The sequence below is a fragment of the Alligator sinensis genome, unplaced genomic scaffold (genome assembly GCF_000455745.1).
Source record: "Alligator sinensis unplaced genomic scaffold, ASM45574v1 scaffold1730_1, whole genome shotgun sequence".
NCBI lineage: Eukaryota > Metazoa > Chordata > Crocodylia > Alligatoridae > Alligator > Alligator sinensis.
Genome location: NW_005843533.1, coordinates 62,341 through 71,875, shown reverse-complemented (window position 1 = coordinate 71,875; position 9,535 = coordinate 62,341). Strand labels below are relative to the sequence as shown.

The 9,535-nt window shown below is 51.5% G+C and overlaps 1 pseudogene; it reads right to left on the bottom strand.

The window, feature by feature from the left end:
* The window catches only part of LOC102371013, a 34,972-nt pseudogene that overhangs the window by 23,705 nt on the left and 1,732 nt on the right, over positions 1-9,535 (bottom strand).

Sequence of the window (9,535 nt, the reverse complement as noted above, 5' to 3'; positions counted from 1 at the left end):
GAAATAGGGTAAAAGGTAGAGCAATATCATAGAAATCTTACAGGAATATCAAAGGAATCCCATAGAGCAAACCAGGGTGGCTGAGGTAGCCGTTTCAACACGCATCTGAGTTACTGAAGCTAAATATCTGATCGGATCTCGAGTAGGTTACTCACTGGCATCGTCCAGAGGTGCTTGTTGTTTCCTCTGAAGGCAGGGCACTCTTGCAGCATGCGGTGATGAGGAGAGAGCCCGTTCAGATTCACCTGGATGACCGCATGGCTAATGGCTGGCCTCTTTCTGGCCCCGGCCCCTTAAATAGGCCCGGGCCCTTAAATAACCTCTCTGACCTCAGCAGCCCGGTCCAATCGAAGCTGCCAATACTGGCTACAAACCGACCAATCTACCACGCATCCCTGGCTACCTGGGCCCGCGCGCAGGGCCGGGTCTTTCCCCCCTGCCCAGGTGACCAGAGCATCACCTCCCAGGCGCCAGGCTTTTGTCATGTGAACCAGGGAGGGAGATCCCCGCCCTGAGGGATTCAACACCAGCCTCTCAGGCTGGTGGAGACAGATCTCTGGAGAGGGCCACCGACGGTGGCATTTCTGCCCCAGGGGGTGACTGGTTTGGCAGCATCTCTGCACAAATCCTGCCCAATCCTCCGGTTTCTCTAGGTCACTCTGACTCCCAGCCCTACCCTTCAGCATATCTGCTACTTCCCCAGATTGGTGTCATCTGCAAACTTGCTGAGGGATCACTCTATGCCATCTTCCAGGACATGGATGAAGATATGAGGGAAAACTGGCACAAAGACCGACCCCTGGGGCACTCCACATGATACCAGCTGCCAACTAGACATCAATCCATTGATGATTACGACCCTCTGAGCCTGGTGCTCCAGCCAGCTTTCTATCCAACTTACAGGCCATTTGTCCAGCCCCTACTTCCTTAGTTTGCCTGCACAAATGTTGTGGGAGACCATATCAAAAGCCTTGCTAAAATCAAGCTACCCCACATCCATTGGCCTCCCCACATCCAGAGAGTCAGTCATCTCCCCGTACAAGGCAATAGGGTTGGTCAGGCATGGCTGTCACTTGGTGAATCCACGCTGACTGTTCCTGATCACCTTCTTCTCCTCCAAGTGCTTAGAAATGGATTCCTGGAGGATCTGCTCCATGATTTTTTCCAGGGACTGAGGTGAGGCTGACCCATCTGTAGTTCCCTGGATTCTGCTTTTTCCCTTTCTTAAATATGGGCACTATGTTTGCCTTCTTCCAGTCGTCTGGGACCTCTCCTGATCACCATGAGTTTTCAAAGATGATGGTTAGTGGTTCTACCATCTCATCAGCAAACTCCTTCGGCACCTTCGGGTGCATCCTGTCCAGCCCCACAGACTTGTAGATGTCCAGCTTTTCTAAATAGTCCCTAAGGGACTACTTACATGCCAGGATATTTCCCTTTCAGGCACTGCAACTGTGTGACTCTGCACGAGTGGGAGTTCCTGACCTCATCAAAGTCTTCTCAGCACGTTAAAGTAAAACTGCTCGGATGCAGTTTAGTTTGGCTCGTTGCGAGTTAACGCGTGGATTCGCTGCATGCAAACACACGTGCGCTCAGAGACATGTAATTACCCCCTTTCCCCACCAGGGGGCGCTGCGCTGGGTCTGTAGTTCAGGCCTTTGCCCACTAGAGGCAGCTTTCAATTGCAGCTGCTTTTTCTGGTTTTTTTGGCGCTGCTCATCCCACCCCCTGTCCTGCACCTCGGCCCCACTCCCCTGCTCGCACAGCTGTTATGCATATTATGCATATTATGGGGGTCCTGGCTGGGCAGTAGGCGGAGCAGCTCATCCCGTTGTCCTGCACCGCAGGCAGAGCACATGCCCGTAGTACTCAGAAAGAACAAATGGAGCGAGCCAATACCTGCCCAATGCACGCTGTCGTGTACTACCCTGTGGTAGCAGTTGTGAACATACCACCACCACCAGCACCGGTCCTGTATGTGCTCCCTCCTCCACTGCCACACGCACCTCGGTCACAACTGCGGAGCACAGCAGCGGCAGCAGCAGCAAATGGTAAGGTTGCAACTGAGGGACGGTGGCACCTCTTCTTAGCACTTTACTATTTCGGGGTAACTTTCCTATTCCTTATCGTTGCCATTCCAGAAACATGATGAATAGTGCAGACCAATGCTGCATGCCAGAAGTGCCCTCCCCCTGCTTCCCCTCCAAGATATGCAGCATCCTGGACGATTCATAGGTGTTAGGGTGGGAAGGGACCTCAGTAGGTCATCGAGTCTGACCCCCTGTCCCGGGCAGGAAGGAGTGCTGGGGGCAGATGACCGCAGCCAGGTGCTTGTCCAGTCTCCTCTTGAAGACCCCCAGGGTAGGGGAGAGCACCACCTCCCCGGGAAGCCCGTTCCAGATTCTGGCAACCCTAACTGTGAACAAGTTCTTTCTGATGGCCAACCTAAATCTGCTGGGCAGATATATACATCAGAAATATCCCACCGACTTTGTAGCCTCTAGCAGGGAGATGGAGGTGGTGTTTGGACTGTGGGCTGGAAGAACTGGGGGGATTGAGCCTGGAGAAGAGAAAACTGAATGAGGGTTTGATCATCAGAGTCTGCAAAGCCCTGCAGGGCGATGGCAGAGAGGCTGGAGATGGGCTTTTCTCCGTGGGCACAGGGGACAGAACTAGGAGCAACGGTCTCGAGCTGCAGCAGGGGAAACAGAGGCTGGAGAGGAGGAGGAACGCCGTGACTCTGAGCAGGGCCAAGAGCGGGAACAGGCCCCGAGAGACGTGGGGGAGTCTCCATCCCTGGCAGGTCCCAGGAGCAGGTTGCACAGATGTTTTCTTGTCCTCAAATCCCTCTACAGATAAGACGCCCATCACTGTGACAAAAATTGGGTTAGGTACGGGGCCTAGTGAAAACCAGTTTTCATTTCCAGAGGATCTCTAGTACAAGGGCTCGTACTGGCTCGTGCACAGGGTTGAGGTCCTTATGTTTCAAGAGGTCAGTTTGCTCTTCTCATCCTTTCTTTTTCCTCTATTCCCCCTAGAGAATGTCCTTAGGGAAGTGCTCAAATGCTTTCTGTAGCTAAAGGAAGTCCATGCAGACCATTTCTACACTAGGGGATTTCACATGCTCTGAAATGTGTCTTTCTGCCTACTTTTAGCATTTTAGAATCATAGAAATGAAGGGCTGGAAGGGTCCTCGAAACATCCTCGGGTCCAACCACCCTGCTCTGGGCACGATTACTGCTGAGATCAAGTGATCCCAGCAAGGTGTCTGTCCAGTCTCCTCTTGAAGACTTCCAAGGTTGGGGACTGCACCTCCTCCCTGGGAAATCTGTTCCTGATTGTGGTCACCCTTACCGTGAAGAAATTATTCCTTACACCCAACCTGAAACCATCCTGTAACACAGGCGTGGGCAATGATTTCCGCTGGAGGGCTGCTTAATGAGTTTCGGTGAGCTTTTGAGGGATGCAAAGGTCCCCCCCCCGCCCCCATCTTCAGATCAGCAGTCCTGCCCCTGACCTCTGACCTTTGCCACTGGAAGTCCCTTCTCTTACCTCTAGAAGTACTCTTTTTGGAAGGGGGTTTGCCATCTTGGAACCAGAAAAGTAAGAAATTATATACTAAAAACCAACAATCATAATAGTATTTTTAAATTTTTGTCCTGCTTTGTGTGCCTTTGAGGTATATACATATAAATTCACAGAAGTTTAGGGCTGGAAGGGACCTCATGAGATCACTGGGTCCAGCCTCCCTACTCTAGGCAGGAAAGTCTGCTGGGGTCAAATAATCCCAGACAGGTGTGCGTCCAGTCTCCTTTTGAAGAGCCCCAGGTAGGTTTCTGCACCACCGGTGCTGGGGGTCTGCTCACACAACAGTAAAGTTTTTCCTGATATCTGGTCTGGAACCTGCTTCTAGGAGTTTATGACCGTTGCTCCTGGTTTTCCCCTGGGGCACTTTGGTGAATAGTTGTTTGCCTAGCCCCTGATGCTCTCCCCTGATGTATTTGTAAGCTGCCACCAAATCCCCCTGAAGTTGTCTCTTTTCTAGGATGAACAGTTCCATTTCTGCCAACCTTTCCTCGTATGGCTTGCTCTTCCGGTCTCTAATCATAGGAGTGGCTCTTCTATGGACTTTCTCAAGCTTCTCCACACCCTTCTTGAAGTGTGGCACCCAGAACTGGATGCAGTACTCCACCTGTGGCTATGGTGCCACCTTAGACAGGGGGGGGACAAGTTCCCCCCACAGCCAATCCTGCTGACCAGGGGGTCCCCCCTTGGCCGATCGCACCAACTGGGGGGGGTCCCCCCTTCAACCAATCATGAGATGCTTACTTGCAAGACAGCTGTGGCTACTTCTGGGAGCGCTATGGTGCGCCACTGCCTGCCCCGCGATTGCAGGAGGGGCACCAGTGCTCCTGCCTGTCACCTAAGTGGCAAGTGCAGCGAGTCAGGGGGTACACCGGCACTCTCAGGGTGTGCACCCCAAGTAAACGATGTCAACCTCCTCTCCCTTATCCAGGTGGTGAGTAACCTGGGTGTAGAGGGAGATGAGGTTAGTCAGGCATGACCTACCCGTGAGAAAACTGTGCTGGCTGTCATGCAGAACCTTGTCTCCTATTAGCTTATCACATATGGGCTCCTTGAGACATTTTTCAGGGATTTTTCCTGGGATTGAGGTCAGCCTGATCTGTCCGTAGATCCCTGGATCCTCTCTCTGAAGTGATTCCATAATAGCTCAAAATGAGGAATGGCTGAGGGACCTGGGACTCTTCAGCCTGAAAAAGGGAAGGCTGAGAGGCGACTTGGTAGCAGCTTGGTGCTACATCAAGGGCTCGGTGAACAACTGTTCACCAGAGCACACTTGGGGAAAACCAGGAGTAACAGCCACAGACTCCTGGAAGACCATTTCAGGCTCAACATTAGGAAAAACTTCTTCACTCAGGGCATCCAGACTGTGGAATAGGCTCCCTCCAGAGGTGGTGCAATCGCTGACCCTGGAAATCTTCAAGGAGACTGGATGGTCACCTTGCTGGGGTCACCTGACCCCCAGGTGTCTTTCCTGCTTGGTGGAGGGGGCTGGACCCAATGATCTTCCAAGGCCCCGTCCAGCCTAACAACCTGAGTCCCCACCACCCAAGTCTTCTTTCTCCAGGCTATATACACCCAGTTCCCTCAGCCTCTCCTCCCAAGTCATGTCCCTCAGCCCCCTCCGCACATTCATTGGTCCGGCATGACTTGCGCTTGGTGAATCCACACTGACTGTTCCTAATCACATTCTTCTCCTGCAAGTTCTTCACAATGGATTCCTTGAAGACCTGCTCCATGATTTTTCCAGGGACTGAGGTGAGGCTGATTGGTCTGTAATTCCCTGGATCCTCCTCTTTTTCTTAAGGATGGGCACTAGATTTGCCCTTGTCCAATCATGCAGGACCTCCCCCAATTGCAAGGTACATAAAAATCAATTATTTTTTATTTAAATCGTATTTAAAAAAAATCATCAATAAAATCAATTTCTCTCTCATTTAAAAAATGTTACAATTAAATTTCATCACAAACATGCTAAGCCTACACTTACCATCTCATAAAAATGAATGAATGGCTCTGTCACACACACACACGTGTTGAGTTACCTACCAATCAAACATGGGCATTCATTTCAGTTTTTCATCTCATGAAAATGGCTCTAGTCTGTCTGTCCAGCCTAACGACCAGCTCTTGCTTCTTGAAAGTTGTGGGCTTTCAGTTTCTGTTTCTCAGCGGACTGAAGTCACACGTGCAAAGACCCAGGCTGGATAGGATAGTTGTTCTGTGCTTACGTGGTGGTGGAGCTGGGCCAAGCGAGGCAGAGGAGTTAGTTAAGACACTTGTCTTCAAGACAGAAAGACAGTATAGGAAAGGAGGGAGGCAGAGTAGAAAAGAGCAGTGGAGTGGACTGAAAAAGGGGAGACATTATTCGGTAGTACACACACAGCTTCCTATATTCCCCCACACTTTTGCCACAGAAAAACTGTCACGGCTTCTGGGCATAAGACAGACCCTATCTGGGAATATTTTGAAGAAATTCCTTCCCTGGGTAAAAAAGGAAAATCTGTCATGTGCAAGAAGGAGATGCAGGGCCTAGCTGCAAGAAGGAAACATCATAATGAATACTGCTTATTGGGAGAAAATGAAGTGGGTGGAGATGTGGATATGTCCGAAGAACAATGTGGAGCAACTGGTTAGTAAATTAAATAACTCACTTTGCAATGCATCGTTCTTCAAGACTCTCTCTATGCCTTTTAATATAAGTGTGATTTAACAAGTAAATTCGCAAGCTGTTTGCTATGTCGGATGTTGCTAGGAAAAAAAGTTTAGCTTAGCTAATCCTTATGGCTTGTTTAATTAGTTAACTAGGTTTAGAATCCATCACCCAAGTTTACGGTACAGAAAACTGCAGTAAGAGAAATCTAGAGTTGCCAGTTGCCACTGGGTGTCCTTTTCTTATTTTATATTACATAATACAAGGGCAAGCAAAAAACAGCCCACGGGCCGGATGCGGCCCACCAGGCCATTTTATCCAGCCTGCAGAGCCCCTAAAAAATTTAGTAAATTAATATTTATTCCCCCTGGCTACCTGTCAACACTGGCCAGAGTCAGGGGCAGTAGGACCCAGAGGGAGCCCTCAGCAGGCTTACAGGCTTGAGCAGCCCAGCCCTGCCCACCCCAAGCCAGTTCCCTGCTTTCCTGCTCCAGCACCATATGGCTGTGGCTCCCGGCTGCATCCCCCGACCACAGAGCATGGGACCACCCTGGTAGGGGTGTGTATGTGTGTGCGCGTGCATGAGTTGGCAGGCACAGGGGCAGAGTGTGTGTGTGTGTGTGTGTATGTGTGCGCGCATGTGTGCAGGCACAGGGGTAGTGTGTGTGACCTACTAGCAACACTCCTACCAATGCACCCCAGTATGTCATTAGCCTTAGATTCATAGATTGTAGGGTCGGGAGGGACCACGAAGGATCATCGTGTCAGACCCCCTGCCCCAGGCAGAAAAGAGGACCGAGGTCAGATGACCCCAGCCAGGTGCCTATCTAGCCTCCTCTTAAAGACCTCCAAGTTAGGTGACAGCACCACCTCCCTTGGCAACCCATTCCAGATTCTGACCACCCTTACTGTGAAAAATGTCTTCCTAATGACTAACCTGAATCTACTCTCCACTAGTTTGTATCCGTTACTCCTAGGAGTGCTCTGGTAAATAGTGCATCTCCAATTCTCTGTTGTCCTCCCTTGATAAACTTACAGGCGGCTACAAGGTCATCCCTCAGCTGTCTCTTGTGAAGGCTGAAGAGACCCAGATCCCTCAACCTCCCTTCGTAGGGTCCTGTACAGAGGCCACTAATCATATGAGTGACCCTCCTCTGAACGTGCATCCCTCTTGAAGTGCCTTTTTGGCAACAAGGGCACACTGCTGGCTCAGTCACCTTACTGTCCACTTTAACCCCCAGGCCCTTTTCTGCAGGATAGGTTATTAACCTCTTGGAGTGGCTCTTACAGGACACCCATGGAGCAAAATGGCTTTTGCACAAGGAGGAAAGCCTCAGTATGCGCAAAGGGAGATTACAACTTGATGCATTTCACCCAGAGGATCCCTTCATTCTTTCCCTCCCCTTCCACAGAAGAGCCAGGACATGTCACAGGCTGCATCTCCTTTACATCTACAATTGCATTTCACAGCTCTTGAGATGACATAGAGATCAGCCACAGGGGTATCATCTTAAGTTGTGGGGCTTGATAACCAAGGAACCTGCTACAGAGAATATCGTGGTGGGAAGGTGGGCAGGGGGTGCAGCTGGCACCTGGTGGTGCTAAGTTCTGATAAGGGGCTGAGCAGCAAAACCTGCCAAACTGGGCCCACAGGGTGGCAGTAGTAGTTTCTTGCAGACCACGATGGGCATGTGCAGGCCTGGGAGAGAGGTGATGCAATGGGAAGGAAAGGCTTGGTCAGAGTGGAAAGCAGGGAATGTTTCACCAGCAATAAATGTCCTCCTTTCAGCAACTCTACAGCCTCAGCACAAGAACCGTGGGGCCAGCAGGGACATCGGAGTGGGAGTCTGCCAAACACAGTCCCTGGGTGTCATACGGAGCCAGCTGTCTTGGGGAAGGCACCTATGGTGAAGACGCTTCTTCTCCCCTGGGAGCACTGGCTGGTTTTTGAAAAGATGGGGGTGTTTTAGAAAATGATGGGGATGGCACAGGCTCCAAGGCTGATGCAAGGATCATCTCACAGATCCCCCAGTATCCGTCCTGGCCTCCGCCTGAGGTGTTTCCTTATAACCCTTCACCTGCATCAAGCCTGGGAGGCCAGCCTCTGTGTCCATTCGGTTATTCTGCTGGCCTAGAAGGGCTGAATGAAGGGTGAACTGTTGCTGTAGTCCACCAGCATGAGACTGCTTCCTTGGATGCAAACACTGTTGAGTGCTGAGCTGGTATACATCCCCAGACCCTTCCTGTATTGCAGGCAGAATTATGGACACCCCTGGATAGGGATGCACTGGTGCTGAGCCAGTTGCAAGGAGTGGAGGAAGCACTTCCTGCACTCCGAGCATGGATATGGTTTCTACTCTGTGTGGATGCGCTGGTGTCGGGACAGGTGGGAGGACTGCGTGAAGCTCTTCCCACACTCTGAGCACTGATGTGGCTTCTCTCCCGTGTGGATACGCTGGTGATGAGCCAGGGTGGAGGAGTGAGCAAAGCTCTTCCCACACTCTGAGCACTGATGTGGCTTCTCTCCCGTGTGGATACGCTGGTGATGAGCCAGGGTGGAGGAGTGAGCAAAGCTCTTCCCACACTCTGAGCACTGATGTGGCTTCTCTCCCGTGTGGATACGCTGGTGCTGAGCCAGTTTGGAGGAGTAAGTGAAGCGCTTCCCACACACTGAGCACTGATGTGTCTTCTCCCCTGTGTGGATATGTTGGTGCTGAGCCAGGCTGGAAGAGTAAGTGAAGCGCTTCCCACACACTGAGCAATGATGGGGCTTCTCCCCTGTGTGGATATGCTGGTGTTCAGCCAGGGTGGAGGACTGAATGAAGCTCTTCCCACACTCTAAGCACTGATATGGCTTCTGCCCTGTGTGGAGAAGTTGGTGGTGAGCCAGGCCAGAGGGGTAAGTGAAGCTTTTCCCACACTCGGAGCACTGATATGGCTTCTCCCCCGTGTGGATACGCTGGTGCTGAGCCAGGCCGGAGGAGTAAGTGAAGCTCTTCCCACACTCTGAGCACTGATGGGGCTTCTCCCCTGTGTGGATACGCTGGTGCAGAGCCAGGGTGGACGACAGAATGAAGCTCTTTCCGCACTCTAAACACTGATATGGCTTCTCACCTGTGTGGATACGCTGGTGATAAGCCAGGCCGTAGGACTGACTGAAGCTCTTCCCACACTCTGAGCAATGATGTGGCTTCTCCCCTGTGTGGAGACGCTGGTGCTGAGCCAGCCTGGAGGAGTGAGTGAAGCTCTTCCCACACTCCGAGCACCGATGAGGCTTCTCTGTGTGGGCAAGTTGGTGGC